At 33.9% G+C, this 19,046-nt stretch overlaps 1 pseudogene; it reads left to right on the top strand.

Annotated features, from left to right (window-relative positions):
* Window positions 1-1,376: 1,376 nt before the first annotated feature.
* Window positions 1,377-4,490, top strand: LOC118530512 (hsc70-interacting protein pseudogene; annotated as a pseudogene).
* Window positions 4,491-19,046: the final 14,556 nt, after the last annotated feature.

Below are 19,046 nucleotides of genomic sequence, written 5' to 3'. Positions count from 1 at the left end.
AAAAAATACAAAGAGTCCAATTAAAAAAAGGGCTGAGGAACTGAATAGACATTTTTCTAAAGAAGACATCCAAATGACCAACAAGTACATGAAAAGATGCTCAATACCATTAATCATCAGGAAATGCAAATCAAAAGCACAGGGATATATCAATTCACACTTTTTAGAGTGGCTATCATCAAAAAGAAAAGAGATAACTGTTGGTGAAGATGTGGAGAAAAGGGAACCCTTGTGCACTATTGATCAGAATGCGAATTGGTTCAACCACTAAGAAAAACAGTATGAAGCGTCCTCAAACAATTAAAAATAAAACTACCATATCATCCAGTAATCCCACTTCTGGGTATATATCCAAAGGAAATGAAAACAATCTGTCAAAAAGGCATCTGCACACCCATGTTTATTGTAGTATTATACAAAATAGAATATGTGACACACACACACACACACAGGAATATTATTTAGCCACGAGAAAGGAAAAAAAAAGGAAATCTTCTTATTTGCAACAATATGGATGGGCCTCAAAGGCATTATGCTAAGTGAGAGAAGTAGACAGAGAAAGACATACCGTGATACCACTTACATGTGGAATCTAAGAAAGCTGAACTCACAGAAACAGTAGGATGGTGATTACCAGGGCCCAACAGGGTGGGGAGAATTGAGGAAATGTTACAAGGTCCAAACTTATGACTAGTACATAAATAAACTCTGGAGATGTAATGCACAGCATAGTGATTATAGTCAACAATACTGTATTATAAACTTCAAAGCTGCTAAGAGACTAGATATTAATTGTTTTCACCACAAAAAAGAAATGATCATTATGTGATGTGACAGAGGTGTTAGTTAATGCTACAGCTGTAATCATACTGCAATATATAAATGTATCAAATTAACATGTTTTATACCTTAAACTTACACAATGTCATATGTCAATTATATCTCAATTAAAAAAGATACATGATAAAGGACTGTTATTTAAAGTATACAAAGAACTCTTAAAACTCAATAAGAAAACAACCTGATTAGAAAATGGGCCAAAGACATTGACACATCTTATCAAAGAAAATGCACAGATGGCAAATAAGCAGATGAAAAGATGCTCCACCTCATACGTCAACAGGGAAATGGTAATTAAAATAACAATGAAATACCAGTACAAACTTATTAGAATGGCCAAAATCTAGGACACTGACACCTCACCAAATGCTGGAGAGAATATGGAACAACAGAAACTCTCATTCATTGCTGTAGGAATGCAAAATGATATAGACACTTTGGAAGACAGGTTAGTGGTTTTTTACAAAACTAAACATATTATTACCATAGGACCAAGCACATGTACATGTAGGTATTTATACAAAAGAGTTGAACACATGCCCGTACAAAAAAACCTGCATGTGGATGTGTACAGCCAAAACCTGGAAACAACCAAGTTGTCCTCAGTAAGTGAACGAATAAATAAACTGTGGCACATCGGACAATGGAATACTATTCAGTGCTAAAAATAAATGAGCTATCAAACCATGAAAAGACATGGCATTACCTTAAATACTTATTATGAAGTGAAAGAAGCCAATATTTTAGGTATATATAAAATTCATTATATAGTTAAAAGAGTTCAAAACAAGAATAATTTTGCAATATATACAAATATCAAATCTTTAGGTTGTACACTGAAGCTAATATAATGTTATATGTCAGTTATGCCTCAACAAAATGACAAGAAAATGAAAGCTTCTCCTTCTTTTCGTTTTTATCCATGTATTACTTAAAATTTAAACACATTTTTAAATATATTAAAATATATAATATTAAAATATATAATAAATATATTAAAAATGTTTCAAGAAAGACAAATGTAGCTTAGGAGTCCAAACTTGGTTGTCATATAAATAAATACATTTTCATGTATCTGTATTATTTGCATATATTTTTTGCTATTAAACTTTAAATTTTGGCCTCATTTGAGCTAATACTGTCATTTTGAGCAAAAACATCGGCTCAATTGAATTAATGATAAGGTAGGTACATGGTTGTCAACTTGGTTAAGACCAAATGATTGACTTTATGTGGCACTCAAACCTTCTAAAATACTTTACCATGAATAATCTTTTATACAGTGTTGAATAATCCACATATTAAGCAACAGTAAAAAGGAATTGAAAAAAGTCACAAAGCATTTAGATATGGCGGGGGAAAAAAACAATAAGCCATCTGACCTGAATACCATATTTTATTTCAAGAAAAATTGTACTGTAAGTGAATCATGTTCTGAAAATCTGTCAAATATATTTTAAAATGTTGTTACATTTACTTATTTTCCTGAGTTCTATGTCAAAACAGGTATCTGAAACTTATTAAATTCATTTTGTTGTGAAAATTATAAAGTTTACTACATTTTAATACTAAACCACTCAGTTTTAAAAAATGAAGTATTTTTCTATGTTCAGCAACAATTACTTTTTATGAGTTGACACAGTTTTTGATTGAGTCTGTCAGTAGAACTTGTATAGTTCTTTTGCTGTAATAAATGGAATATTCAGGTTCTAATTTCCATAAAAATAGATTTTAGAAAATAACAATTCTGGGATTTATTAGATTTTCCAGCAAAGCATTGTAATTGTCTCATACATCAATCATAACTAGTGCTTTTTACAAGTGCCAGTTGTAATCATTTGCTGATTTTGTTGATGTTCAAAGAATACTGAAGATATATTTGCAGTTTACCTTAAAATGATGAGTTCAGAACCCTAAGTTTCCTTTTAAATTTTTTGATAAATATTTGTATAGAGAATATAATGGTTTTCTAGCAGAATTTATATAACTGCATGAAAGGTTAATTGATTATTTTTTTTCTTTTGATCCTAAAAGAGGATTAGGTATCTAACCCTTGGGTTGTGAAATTCAGAACCTCTGTCCTGTTTTGCTTCACATCCTTTGATTTTTTTCTGGCTGTGCATTTGATTGTTTCTCAAATTATGTGAACTGATACTTGAGTGCAGCTTTCATTGTACCAATGAGAAAGCTTGGATCCAGGGAGAAATAGAAGATGGCTTCTTGAATATGAAGAAGTATTTAATAAATGAAGCAAAGTAATTTTTTTAAAAAGGCCCAAATATAGTTTCATGCACCCCCTCCTGCTCACCAAGTTTTAAGAATTCAAAAACATAAGCTCACTCTGAATATTCTTTAAATTCAAGTGTGATATGCTCTATTCCAGTAATATGTAAAGTTACAATTTGTGAAAAATGAAATAGAAAAATTATGCATTAATCATCTTATTTTGATGACTACAGTAATTTATTTTTTATATTTTTCACATTGTATTCATATTTTCAACGAAATCATGCTATATGATTCTGGACTGATTAATGATTAATAAATAGGAGGCTAAAACTTATATGTTTCTATAAAACTCACAACATGCTTTCCAGAGAAGTTCTTGAACCATAGTTAGGTGATGGTAGTTTTAAGTTTACTTTGACAACTAAGGGTCAAAGTAAAAGTATTGCTGATATGTATTTTCCTTCTGTATTTTTCCTTTTGCACATTTACAACAAATAGTAGGTCATTATAGGACCTGAGATACCTTGTAGTAGAATATGGCTTACATTTTAGTGGCAATCATATGAAAAATAAATATAAGACCTACTTTGGGAATATCATTTTTAAACCTTACCTAGTAACACTACTTAGAACAAATTTTCTTAGTATTCCCTTGACACGATCACGCTGAGCTAGTACCCTGGCCTGGAATCGGGCCGCAACCTCAGCCGCGCCTGCCGCCTGCCACCGCCTCTGGACCATGGACCCCCGCATGTAGAAGCCAAATGCTGCCATTCGAGACTGTGACAGAGCTATTGAAATAAATCCTGATTCAGCCCAACCTTGTAAGTGGCGAGGGAAAGCACATAGACTTCTGGGCCATTGGGAAGAAGCAGCACATGATCTTGCCCTTGCTTGTAAACTGGATTACGATGAAGATGCTAGTGCAATGCTGAAAGAAGTTCAACCGAGGGCCCAGAAAATTGCTGAACATCGGAGAAAGTATGATCAAAAACGTGAAGAGCAAGAGATCAAAGAAAGAATAGAAAGGGTTAAGAAGGCTCGGGAAGAACATGAGAGAGCCCAGAGGGAGGAAGAAGCCAGAGGACAATCAGGAGCTCAGTATGGCTCTTTCCCAGGTGGCTTTCCTAGGGGAATGCCTGGTAACTTTCCTGGAGGAATGCCTGGAATGGCAGGGGGGATGCCTGGAATGGCAGGAATGCCTGGGCTCAATGAAATTCTTAGTGATCCAGAGGTTCTCACAGCCATGCAGGATCCAGAAGTTAGGGTGGCCTTCCAAGATGTGGCCCAGAACCCAGCGAATATGTCAAAATATCAGAGCAATCCAAAGGTTATGAATCTCATCAGTAAATTGTCAGCCAAATTTGGAGGTCAAGGATAATAATGCCCTTTTGACAAATAAAGCCCTTGCTGAAGGAAAAGCAACGATCACCTAATGGATGTCTCAATAATACAGACCAGTGTACCTCTGACCTTCTCATGAAGAAAACTGGGGTGCTGTGAAGAGAATCCCTACCCCTCTGCCCCACATGCAACTGAAACATTCTATAGTGGTTTGCCATTAGGGTGTTCATTCAGATACTGTTTTCCTACTAGGAATTACAAACTTTAAACACTTTTAAACCTTAAAAATATTTAAAAACATATTAAAAGGGTGTGTTAGTCCCTAAAAAAATTTTTTTTCTTAGTATTAACTGTAGCAAAGTGGGATTTAAGTATAAGGAAGTGCACAAAACTATGGCATTTCTTCTCCTCTATCATCAAAGTTCTGATACCAATTTTAAATGTGGGATTTAGCAGCATAATACGTAGCTAAAATTCTGACATACACAAGCCATTCTTAGTCTACGGTTCCCGATACAGTACAACATTGCACCAATTTTGTTATCACAACTTTGTGAGTGACTGGATTAAATAGATTGGTACTTCTAGTAAATTTTTTAGTTCCACCACTTATTTCATTCATTAACAAGTGTGATTAAGTCTATACCCAGCCTTGCACTATAAATGCGTAATTACTAGTTATAACTCAGCATCTCTGGTGGCATAGATCAAAATCTATCCTACTTTTAGAATTCAGTATTTTAGATTATCCTTAAACATTTTACTAAAGGTTAAATTTAACAACCCTTAATCCAGGAGAACAATCCTTGACCTGTCATTTCTTTCATTCCCTCTTTTTCTTATCTCTCCCTTTACTCCACATCATCAAACAGCAAATCATACAGTGTACTACTTGATGACAAGTTATATGCAACATTCCAACATGCATATAAAGTAGGCAGAGATTTATTTCAATCCCAAGTTGATCTTCTAATTTTGTTATCCAGAGTAACACTGCATTACATTATAGGTAATCTTACTTTGTATATGAATTCTATTCTGCTTTGATGAGTTTTCTGGTGCATTGATAATATAATAATATAATCCTCTGGTTTATTTTAAATCATTTTTTAAAAATATGTACCAACTATAAGGAAATACTTTGTGGGCAACGAATTACTTTAAAAACTTTAGTAAAATCTTGATTGTGTTTTAGGTGGTAAAACTAGTTTAACATCTTATTTTTCTGGATTTAGGATGTCTCCATGTCCCCAGTAGATTTTTAAGAACACATGAGTTTAAAGATTGAGAATATATATCTAATTGTTAATCTTTTTGAAAATCACAATAAAAAGAATGCCCTCACAATGAGGTTTTATGGATTATTGAACAGAAGGCAGATACCCAAAACCTGATGTGTGCCTGGATGAGATGATTTTATGGAAATTATATTCTTATCAAAAAAGATTAAAAATTTTCACAAAATCTCATAGGTAATTATCCAGGCAGCTTTTGGCATGTGATTGATTGCTTTTGAAACACATTAGAACCCCTTGAGCAGAAGCAGAGTTAAAAGCTTAAGTCTAGACATGAGGTCATCATTCTTCATTATCACATTCTATGGAAAGAAAAAGTGATATCCTGGTGATTAAAATATACATTCTTATTGATAGAGTTTTCCACTGAAAACTTAATTATTCTTGCTTGAATCCATTGTGTTTCCCACATCTGAGGATTCGTGTCTTTAGCCCAACTTGGAAAATCATGTGTTGTTATCTCTTCAAATAATATTTCTCTTCAATTCTCTCTACTCATGACTTCTAGAATCCTATTAGATTGGTGTTGGCCCTTTGTAAAGCTTTGAAAGCTTCTTTATGTTGTCTTACATCCAGGATCAACATGAATAAATTGTTTTGTCTCATTTCATGGAAGGCAGGTCTATTGTACCTTTGCCAAGATGAAAAAGGCCTGAGCCTGGCAATTATGGCAAATTAGCAGCTGTGGAAACTGTAAAACCTCACTTAGCAAGCATATGTGCTATTTGGAATAGTATTTGAATCAGTTGGGAAGTTTGTTTGCAGGTAACCAGAAAACTAACTTCCAACTGACATTGAAAGAAAAGCAAACTTATTTTATAGGTTACATATTCCACAATGGGTCCTTGCCATTTGCTTCTGTTCCTTTCCCCTTTTCCTCTTTTCATTTTCAGATACAACTTTTTCTTCAAAATTCCATATATCATCTGGTCTCATCATGTCTATATCTTTTGACTTAATTCACTTACATGAACATTGTGAAAATGGCTGCTAGCAAGTAGCAAGATCCTCCCAGTTCCAAAAACAAAAATAAAAAGGGGGGGATTTTTTTGTTTGTTTTATTTTGTTTTCTTCTGACAGGCTTTTACACATGTCCAGGATCCATTCTGATCAAAACATTTTAACGTTAATGTTCAAACTGATATGGATCAATGTGGCCAGAGTGATCAAACTGCATTGTTTGAACAAGGATGTGTCACATGGTGGGTATGGAATGTTTGCACTCTTTGACCCAAGGCAGGGTCACATGTCCCAAACTTGGAGTTACAGGTATAGTAAATAAAATACATATACCCCAAATGGGCAAGATATGGTTCCTAAAAGACATTTCAAACACTCTTACTAGTAGAAAATGGAATGGTTATTGGATGAGCAAAATCAGCATATGTTCACCTTAGTAAGATATTAAGGTAATTGACCAGAAGCCAAATTTCACAAGTATTTACATAATTAGAAAAAAAAAAGATATGTATGATATATATTAACAGGATTCAAAATTACCTAAATGTGAAGTTAACATATTCATTATATATTAAATTATAATATATGCTTGCAATAGATTTTACTAATGCTTCCTAAATTTTCAGGTTTCTTCCTATTGTGCCTCTCTCTGAAGCAGAAATATATATCCTTGCCCTGGAGACCTCAGGGTTGACCTGGATTGGCCAATGAAATGTTAATACAAGTGCCATATGTTACTTCTTGGCAGAAGCTTTAAAGTCATTGTGTGATTTCCCTTGTCTTTTTTCACTCATTCACAATGACTTTGAATGTACTCAGAGGCTGAAGAGTGAAATAAAGATGCAGTGGAGCAAGATGAAGCTGATATGAATAGACATGTTGTTTGAGTAAAAAAATAAACATTTGTTGATATAAGCTACTAAAAGTTTGAAGGTATCTGTTGTGGTAGTATTACAGTATAAATCCTGAGTGATGCAATCTTTTTTTTTTAATCTTACAAAATGTATACCAGGAACTCTCATGATCAAAATAAGTAAAAAGATAAAGTTATTAACCTGCCATAGAGTATTTAAGGTGCTCTTTTATCAATTTTGGAGGATGAAAAATTAACACAATTTAACTTTAGATCATTTGAAAAAAAGAAACAAAGACAGAAGAAAATAAACATCACCTGTGTCCCCACTATTAAATTATCTGAGAATGCTATTGTGGAGAATATCTTTTGATGAGAGGTTGCATTATCTTGAAACCAAAAATGATATCACATTTCTTTTTTTTTTTTTTGGATACACACATTTGTATTATGCAGGCTTCCAACCTGATTGGCTATAAAAGATTATTTTATTCCATTAACCTTGAGAAACCTCAAGGAATGCTTATGCTTAGATAGTCCACAAATTAGTCCTTGCCATGCACTCTATTCCTTCCCTCCTTAAATCAATAATCTAGCCCACTCAGGTAGCTGCAGCTCCCCTGGGATTTTTATATCAAGCATGAATAAAGGCCCATCATCTAATACTGTACTATACAGCTAAGACAAGACTATTTCACTTGGGGAAGTTCTCGAAGGCTTGGACGATAAAAGAGGAACTTTTAAAAAGCAATTTAAAGCATTCCACTAGATATGGTTATTACCAAAGAATTTTAACCCCAGTCACTCTTCATCCAACAGTGGCTTTAATTTTGCATATCTAAATGCCCAAATATAAACAGTTTTCTATATGCTGGGCCCGAAAATTCTTTCTTAAAGAATCAATAAGAACAAAGCCCTATATTTCCAACCTTAAGATGTCTTTTTTTCCAACAGTCTTACACAATTCACAGACCTGTACCTCTGAAACAAATAATACATTATATGTTAAAAAAAAAGAAGATAGTAGGAAGGGAAAAATGAAGGGGGGGGAATCGGAGGGGGAGACGAACCATGAGAGACTATGAACTCTAAGAAACAAACTGATGGTTCTAGAGGGGAGGGGGGTGGGGGGATGGGTTAGCCTGGTGATGGGTACTGAGGAGGGCACATTCTGCATGGAGCACTGGGTGTTATACGCAAACAATGAATCATGGAACACTACATCAAAAACTAATGATGTAATGTATGGTGATTAACATAACATAATAAAATAAAAAAAGTTTTGATTGAGAAAAAAATTAAAAATAAAAAATAATTTTTTTTTTTTTACATTTTTATGGAATACATTTTTATAGTGTATCTAAGAATCTGGTCTTATTCAAAATATTTTCAGGCAAAAAAACTCAGGCATAAAATACATATACACTTTTTTGCCTACAGCCTATTCTGCATTTTCAACACTCACTTCGCCCCTGATAATAGAAAACACAAATGGGTCTATTCTACAAAGACTTGATCAATTCGGTATTTTCTAAGTCATTTCATATTTAATATAATTCAATTCTAGATTTCCACACACCATCTTGTCTTCTCAAGATGGCATGTGCATTAGAGCTATGTGAATTCCATATATCAGCAGGGAAGGAGTGTCTGATCCAAAGTCATCCTTGGTCTTCTCCCCACCCCTGGTCATTGAGCCATGAGCTCTTCCTTTTCCTTATTCTGTTACGTTTGCTGGTGCCCTTCTTAGTCATTTTTCACCCTTCTGGAAACAGTCATATGCTCTCTCATACTTTTCTCTGCAAAGAGGAGACTCAGTGATGATCCTGGCACAACAAATTCCCTTATGGTATTTGTAATTTTCCTAAGCTTCAACAGGAAAAAGGCAAAGCAGTCTGCACGACCTAAAATTCCTTTATATATCTAGGGTTCCTACTACATGCACTTTCTCCTACATTGGTGATTGGTACCTTTACAAAGACTGAGAGCAAACCAGTGTTTCTTCTACTGCTCTTCTTTTGGGATCTGTTCCATCTGCCTAGGTAGCATTTATATAATCAAGGAAGATTAAGTACCATAGTCCCCCATCTGTTCTTTTACCAATGCATTGCTATGGCTTAGCAGGCTCTGCACCTTCCACAGCTTAGACCTTAAACTCAGAAGTTTCTTTCTTGGGGTGCCTGGGTGTCTCGGTCGGTTGAGTGTCTGACTCTTGATTTTGGCTCAGGTCATGATTTCAGGGTTGTGGAATCCAGCCCCGAGTTTGGTTCCATGCTGGGTTTAGAGCCTGCTTAAGATTCTCTCTCTCCCTTCCCTCACCCCACCATCTCTCTCCCTCTCTTAAAAAAAAAAAAAAAGTTTCTCTTTCTTTTCTTTTCCTTTTTTTCTTTTCTTTTCTTTTTTTAAAAAGATTTGAGAGAGAGAAAACACAGGAGTGGGGGGGGGCAGAGGGAGAGGGACAAGCAGACTCCCCGCTGAGCAGGGAGCCTGACTCCGGGCTTGATCCCAGGACCCAGGGATCATGACCTGAGCCGACAGCAGACGCTTAACAGTTTAAGATACCCAGGCATCCCAAAAGTTTCTTTCTTAATGATACACATGCTGAAGTACTTAGAATAAAATATATTGGTGTTTGCAAATTACCTAGAAAGGCATCCAAAACCAAGATGAATAGAGTTATATATAAATGGATAAATATGCAATAAAACAAATATAGTGAAATATTAGCGGTAAAATCTAGGAGGAGTGGAGGCAGGTGTTCACTATAAACTATTTTCAAAGTTTCTGTATATATGAAATCTTTCACAAAAAATTTGGGGTAATTTCTCAAAATCGTCACCTCTTTCATGAGTTTCAAGAATCTATTTGGTGTATAAACAGAAAGAAACCAGATCTTTGATGTCTGACTTCTGAGTATTTCTTCTCCTGAGGCAGCACATGCCTTTGACTTCATAGGCAAAAGTCATAATATTATAAGAAAATGTGTGAAAAGTAATAGCGTAGAATCTTGGTTAATATTCTAAAATTGTATTGAGATACACATATTAATTTATTTATGCATATATCCTATAGATGACACCTGATTTTTAAAACAATGTAGGCAAACTACATTATGAACAGCTTAGATTCTTGTTTCCTCGTTTTTTCACCAAGCTCTACGTCATGGAATCTGTTCATATTTTGAAGTTCATTAGAGTATATGGTATTTCTTTGAACATTTTGTGGTTTGAATATATCAAAATTTGTTTTTATGTACAATTTATTTCCAAATTTCTTCCATAAATAATAATAAATGATAAAATAAAAAATAATAAAATATTTATGTGATTACCCTCAAATTATTTCTTAAGGATAGAATCCTAAGAAGTGGAATTATTGAGTGAAATAATATGGGTTTAAGATTTTTGTTATGTACTGCAACACTGCTCTTCAAATGATTATATACATATCCTCCCACAAAAGATATGCATGTCCATTTCAACACATTTCTTCAACAACATAAATGACATATTTTCCTCTGTATCAAATTCATAGGCAAAATGATTCTTTATAAAATTAATTTCTTTAATTTTTAGCAAAGTTAAACAATTAAACAGCATGCCATATATTTATATTTGTATGTACAATTTGCAGATTTTCTATTCATATCCTTTGCCCAATTTTTAAAAGATTTTATCCATTTACTTGAGAGAGAGAGTGTGTGTAAGAAAGAAGCTGGAGAGGGAGATGCAGGCTGCCTATCCAGCAGGAAGCCTGATGCAGGGCTCGATCCCAGGACTCTGGGATCATGACCTGAACCGAAGGCAGTCGCCTAACTGACTGAGCCACCCAGGTACCCCTCTTTTGTCCATTTTTTAATAATCCTATTATTAATCTAAAAGCAATTTATATACTAAGTATTTTCTAGATTTTAATCTGCTGAAATATATTATAAATATACTTCTTAAATTAGTTGTTTGTCTTTTAATTCTGTTTGTGTTATTTTGAGGACTATAGAATCTGTTGACTTGGGGCGCCTAGGTGGCGTGTCTGTCTTAAGCTCAGGTCATGATCTCAGGGTCCTGTATCCAGCCCCACATCGGGGCTCCCTGCTCAGCAGGGAGTCTGTTTCTCCCTCTCCCTCTCCCCCTCACTCATGCTCTCTCTATATATATCAAATAAATAAATAAAATATTTTTTTAAAAAAGAATCTGTTAACTTACAACCTTATAAGTCTTTCAAAATTATTTATGTTTTTTCTTAACATTTATGTTCAGCAAGACCTTTTGCATGATTAACTCAACTAAATATTTAACTATAATATCTAATTCTTTTATTGCTTCATCTATTATATGTGACATTAGTATATATTTAGAAATTATACCAATGACCTATCTGTCTCTCTCTATCTATCCATCTATCCATCCATCTGTCAAATATAGCTAACCAATCATCAAAATTCCTTTGGTAAAGGCCCTTGTTACAACTCTAAATCACAAATCCACTTTGAATAATTCTCCCTTACCTCTTTTGTGAAACCCAGTTTCATACTGTATATTCAGGTTTACTTCAAACACCTCTTGGAAGTTATTATTGATATATTAACATTGTAATGTGCATACATATAATGGACATCTCTGATGTAATTCCATAGTATTTTCACATAATTCCTATTAGAAAACTGATTGCAGAGTATGCTATCTCCTGCTAATCTGATTCTTCCTAGATTTATATTAGATACACAAATGAATATTTAAAAACTGCAGATTTATATTTTCAATGATATTTTGGAAGTCAAAGACTAGGATTCTGGAAGAGAGCTACCTTTTTTTTTTTTGTATTATCCCTCTTATAACTTTTTATCAGGGCTACATAAACCTATCAGTCACAATTTATTTCTTACTCACACTAAATTCTATTTTATATCAGCAGGAGGTTCTTTTCCATGTCATTTTCATGCAAGGACCCAGAGTGAAAGAAACATTTCAGCTTATCTGAAATATCACCAAGGAGAGCATTGGAAACATAGTCACATGTTTGCTTTTCTTAACTTGTTCCTGGATTCCATGCATCACTTTCACTCATCCTTTACTGATGAAAACAAATAATGTGGCCTCATCCAACATCAAAAGAGAGGGGATATGTAACTTTATCATGAATGCCAAAAGATTGGAGACACTAATAATGGTGAACAGCTCCATAACCATAAGATAAACAGTCAATAAATGAGGGAGGAAAGGGAGATTATATGAAGTCAAGATGAAGAACTGCCACTTTGTTGGAACCCAGATCAAAGTTCAACCTCAGATATTAAAATTAAATAGACTTAAACAAGCTAGACAAGTGTGTGGGCATCAAAGTCACAAATCTATTTCTTTAAAAAAGGAGATGCCAAATACAGATGATAAGTGAGTACTTTATATAACTTGAGGAGTATCTGGCCTTTATTTTGAGCTTTAAAGTATACAATTCCACAGCTTTGAAATTTCTCTGCACACTTTAAATATACTATATGAAAGAAGCATAAATTGTTAACAAAAATCTAACAAGTATATTGCAAAAAGGAAAGATGACAGAAAAGTCTTCATCAAAATGCTAGCACATGTCATCCAGTTGCATGGATTAATAAAAGAATAATATAACTTGATCAAGCTGGGTGTATCAATGAATGCATGGTTTATTAACAGTGAAGTGTAATATTAAAGGAGAGTATTATTTCCTTATTCAAGAATTTCACCCTAATACACTATTGACAGTAGGTGCTGCATATACATCTAAATGGAGAGCTAAATCAGGATCAGCCTTCCTACTGGGTTTACTAAGAGGTAGCCAAGTTGGTCCTTAAACCATTTTTCCTGCTATTTCCCAGTTAACTTATTTGCCAAAGGTAGTATATAGTAAGTAGCATGGAAGGGATTTTAATCCAACTCTAGTCAATATTAATAGTGATATTAATACTCATGATACATAACACAACCTAATGGTGTTTTCTATAAGATAGTGTTTCAGATAAATGCCTTAATTCAAAATATTTTACTAAGATCACTAGTTTTTATAAATGCCCTTGACAAATATTTTAAAATTAAATAATAAAAGAGATATAATAAAAGAGATACAAAATTAACAAGACTATCTAAATACAATTATATGTAGATCCATGAAGTAATTAATTAAATGGAGAGGAAAAATTACTTTACAAACAACATGTAAGAAGGATTTAAAGATAGTTTCCCTCTTGTGTCTTGCATAGGCAAATCCTGAGGGTCTGACCTTTCTTGTGTCCTCTGTCACATCCCTTAGATAAGTGACTAGCAAGTTAAGCACATAAGAGAAGACATTATGAAATTGATAGAATATTGTGTTCCTGAATTAGATGACATAATATTATAAAGACGTTAATTTCCTATAAAACTCAATACAAATTTAAATTCATTCCATTTAAAACTCTGATAAAAAAATGGAAATTTACAAAATTATTCTGACATCATCTGGAAGAATAAATGGTTGAGGATAGCTAAGGAAAATTTTAAAAGAAAAATAATTGGAGGGAATTGATCTACAAGATACTAAATTTTTTTTTTAAAGATTTTATTTTATTTATTAGAGAGACAGCGAGAGAGGGGACACAAACAGGGGGAGTGGAAGAGGGAGAAGCAGGCTTCCCACCGAGCAGGGAGCCCGACATGGGACTGGATCCCAGGACCCCGAGATCATGACCCAAGCCGAAGGCAGACGCTTAACCGACTGAGCCACCCAGACACCCCTAAAATGTTTTATATGCTAAAGTAAATTGAAGCAGTGTTTTACTGGCCCAAATATATTAAAGCAGAACTAGTCTAACAAAGTAAAGAGTGAAAAATCGAACTATTTCTTTAATACATACCTCTTGAGTTTCTAAGGAAATGCTAAACTCTGTGGATACACACTGGGAACAAGATTGGGTCCCTTCTGTAAGTACTGTTAGTGATTTTTTTCTAAAATATTTTGTTTTCGGGCGCCTGGGTGGCTTAGTTGGTTAAGCGACTGCCTTTGGCTCAGGTCATGATCCCAGGGTCCTGGGATCGAGCCCCGCATCGGGCTCCTTGCTTGGCGGGAAGCCTGCTTCTCCCTCTCCCATTCCCCCTGCTTGTGTTCCCTCTCTCTCTGTGTCTCTCTCTGTCAAATAAATAAATAAAATCTTAAAAAAATAAATAAATATTTTGTTTTCAGTATCTTGAGCATGTTCTATTTTTTTAATAACACAATGTTCTCCTCATTGCTTTTATTATCTTTTAACATGTTTTCTTTGACTTAAATTTGAATAAGAGGGTCTTATATTCTGTTCTATGTGGTACCTGAGAATATAGTAGGTATATTCTCCCTGAGTATCCTGAATACCATGACTATCTATTCATAACTAGAACATTTATTTTAAGTATTAAGAGGTAGGATCTGTTTGTTCATCCACCTGTCTACTTTGGATACTTCTGCAGTAGGAGGAGATATCCCAGGACCCTTCTCCACACAAAAGCAAGTGCCATTTATTCTAAATCAACTTAGTCTGCTCCAAAGAGTGAAGGTATAACTCTAATACCAGGAACATTCCAATCATTTATTCTTCTAGGTTTTACCCTATCTCCTGCCAGTTTCATATGGCTAGATTTAAAGTAGTATCCTGTATTCACTTCTGTAGGTAGATATGTTACTTTGCTTAATTTTTTTTCCTTTTATTAAAATATAGTATTAATGTAGGAAAAAGAGTAGAATATTCTGATTCTGTTTATACCAAAAGACAGCTTTCAGGCAACAAAGTTTTTATTTCTCTCCCTGTCTAATTAGATTTCTATGTCCCTGTGATATAAGGGATAGAAATATTATACTATTTTTGACCCTTATGTATAACATGCACATTGTAATAATTTTAGGTATTTTAGAATCACAACATTTCATATTATGAGATTTTGTTTGTGATCTATATGCATACATGTTCATACTCTAATAAATATATATATACACACAAAATTTTCTTTACATTTATGATAGCACTGATATGTTTAAATGTTTCAAATTTGTCACATTATTTTATCTTATGTTAACTATGTATATATTGTTATTTAGTATATTTCTCTATGAATTTTGTTTGCTTTGTTCTTCCCTGCATTGCTTTGTTTTTATAATGAAGATTTTATTTTAGCCCTATGGTTATCTTTTATTCAGTATCTTTTGTAATGCCTTTGCCCTTTTCATCACCTAGATTTTTAATTGTTGTTTTGCCAGCTTTAAAAGACAGGCTTTGAATCCTACCTATCCCCAGTGTAACAATCAATACAGCTACTTCACTAGGTCCTTTCTACTTTTTATTTATTTATTTATTTATTCATTCATTCATTCATTTATTTCTTTATTTTATTATGTTCAGTTAGCCAACGTATAGTACATCATTAGTTTTTTTAATTACGTTATGTTAATCACCATACATTACATCATTAATTTTTGATGTAGTGTTCCATGATTCATTGTTTGCATATAACACCCAGTGCTCCATTCAATACGTGCCCTCTTTAATACCCATCACCAGGCTCACCCATCCCCCCAATCCCCTCCCCTCTAGAACCCTCAGTTTGTTTCTCAGAGTCCATAGTCTCTCATGGTATCTCCCCCTCCAATTTCCCCCCCTTCATTTTTCCCTTCCTGCTATCTTCTTCTTTTTTTTTTTTTAACATATAATGTATTATTTGTTTCAGAGGTACAGGTCTGTGATTCAACAGTCTTACACAATTCACAGCACTCACCATAGCACATACCCTCTATCACCCAGCCACCGCGTCCCTCCCACCCCCTACCACTCCAGCAACCCTCAGTTTGTTTCCTGAGATTAAGAATTCCTTGTATCAGTGAGGTCATATGATACATGTCTTTCTTTGATTGACTTATTTCTCCCATTTTTAAGCTATATACTTTCTATTTTATTAGAGAACATAATGCTTGTATGTCATTATTTATCTCCCCAATCCTTATCATGGTATAAGTCTTACATAGCCAACTAAATATATAAAGTACTCATGGTCAGTCTATTTGTAAGTTTCCTTTGTCATTTCTTTTCTTTTTTAATTTTATTTTATTATGCTATGTTAACCACCATACATCATTAGTTTTTTTTTTTTAAGATTTTATTTATTTATTCATAAGAGACAGAGAGAGACAGAGACAGAGACAGAGAGGCAGAGGGAGAAGCAGGCTCCCTGCTGGGAGCCTGATGTGGGACTCGATCCCAGGACCCTGGGATCATGACCTGAGCCGAAGGCAGAAGCTTAACCATCTGAACCACCCAGGCGCCCACATCATTAGTTTTTGATGTAGTGTTCCATGATTCATTGTTTGTGTATAACACCCAGTGCTCCATTCAATACGTGCCCTCTTTAATACCCATCACCAGGCTAACCTTTGTCATTTCTTAATTGAATAAAGTTTATATCCCAGTAGATTTCTCAAAAAGAGCTAATGATACACTATTCCTTAAATTCTTAAACATTTAAAACTTTCCTAGCAGCCATTATACTTGAAAGACAGCTTAGCTGGTATAAAATCCTTGACTCAAACATTCTTGAGTTTCTCTGAAAGGATGCTCCAATGTTGATGATTTCTAAGTTGCTATTAAGAAGTCTCATGTGAAATTGATTCTTTCATTTGGGATTTTCTTTTATTCACTATTAGTTCAAGGATATTTTAGAGATTTGTGCCTTAAAAATTTAATTGTTATATTAGAATATACTCAAAGTTGACTGATTTAGTTTAATATTTCCATGGAAATGACTGAGTCTTTACATATGGAGTTGGATATTTTCTTTTATTCCTAGGAGCTTTCTTGGATTATGGCCTATTGTTTTGCTTTCCTTCTCCTTCTCTTTCCTTACCTTCTCCTCCTCTCCTTCCTCTTCCTTTACTTCTTCTTCCTATAATGCAATAGTTGGATCTTTGTCCACTTATTGCTGGATATTTTTGATTATTTTCATCATTTCGTTTTTTTCTCCTGGCCATTGTCCTCCCCTCCTCATTAGAGGTTCAGTCAAATTTCTCTTCCTACCTGAAACTTGAAATAAATTTTCAGATTTTAGATAAATTCATCTTATTTTTTAAAATTTTACTCCTGAGATCTATCAACATTCATTTCTTTCATTCTGTGTCTTATACCATTTTCATATTATTGTTTAGTTTTATGATCTTATATATTTGCTTCTCTCTAATTGTGTAAGAATATTTAGTTTACATAAGAGTATTACATTATGGTTTCTTTGGCTTGGTGGTATTTTGGTATTTTGAGGAATATTTTTATTTGCGGAATTTATTTGATTCTGAGGTTTCCTTTCTTTTAACTTTTAGAAGTTATCTGCTATTTCCGTTAATTCTGAAAGATCTTAAATTGTCTTGAGTTAGTAACAACAGGTGTTTCAAAGCTGGCAGGAATAATGATTTTGGGTAATTTACTAAGTTTCTTAGTTCCTCGCAGACTTTTCTGTTGGTATGGAGGAGTATAATTTCTTAAATAGGTAATGTTTTTTATTGAAGAGGAAGGAACGGATTGGAGGTTCTTTTTATGTTATGATACTGTTTCTGTAGGACTGATAATTTTCATCACATCTTCTCTGTCAATAGCAAGACTTTAAGAGATATCCTCTTTCAACTTGCTTCTCTGTCTAAATTTGTGGTTTCTCAAGACTGCCATCTCTGCTCTCATGCTTTCAAGCTCATTCCTGTTCAATTCTGAAGTGCAGGGGTGGAACCTGCCCACTATTGGCTTTACTACTTCTCCATTTTTTCTAAAGGTCTTTATTTATTTTATTTAATTTATTTATTTTTTAAGATTTTATTTATTTATCTGACAGAGAGAGACACAGCGGGAGCCAGAACACAATCAGGGGGAGCAGGAGAGGGAGAAACAGGCTTCCTGCTGAGCAGGGAGCCTGATGCGGGGCTCGATCCCAGGATCCCGGGATCATGACCTGAGCCGAAGGCAGACGCTTAACAACTGAGCCACCCAGGCACCCCTAAAGGTCTTTATTTATTTTAAATTCTTTCATAGTTGATGATGTATTTTACTGCAAACTTAACCTCTTTTCCTATATATCTTCTTTTGTTCCTCCTCTTATGTAATAAATACTTAAACTGATTGTTGTAGAGTGGTAAATGAGATTTTTAAACTTTTGATTCTTTTCCATTTTAGATTTAATAATGCACGCATTTCCACATCAGAGACAATTTTTCTTTAGATAAATAAATTTGGTAGCATGCGCAACTGAGTTCTTATTAACTTATAGTAGATTATGTAGCCTCCTAAATAAGCAGGCTCACATTACTGTTTTAGTCTAGAATTGTTTATTTTTATGTTTTCTTCTACTGACTTAGAGATATATAATCTATTGACAGTAATTTTATAGATAAGATATAATAACTTTGGAGAGTAAAAAGTAAGTCATGAGATTCTTCCAGATTCCAAATTCTTCTGTTTTAAAAAATGAGATCTGCATCGCTATTTAAACTCATGGGGAATTAGTATACTACAGTTAATT

The sequence above is a fragment of the Halichoerus grypus genome, chromosome 1, assembly GCF_964656455.1.
Source record: "Halichoerus grypus chromosome 1, mHalGry1.hap1.1, whole genome shotgun sequence".
In the NCBI taxonomy this organism is placed as follows: Eukaryota; Metazoa; Chordata; class Mammalia; order Carnivora; family Phocidae; genus Halichoerus; species Halichoerus grypus.
Note: the sequence above shows the minus strand (reverse complement) of the source record. Positions and strands in the feature narration are given on the sequence as shown.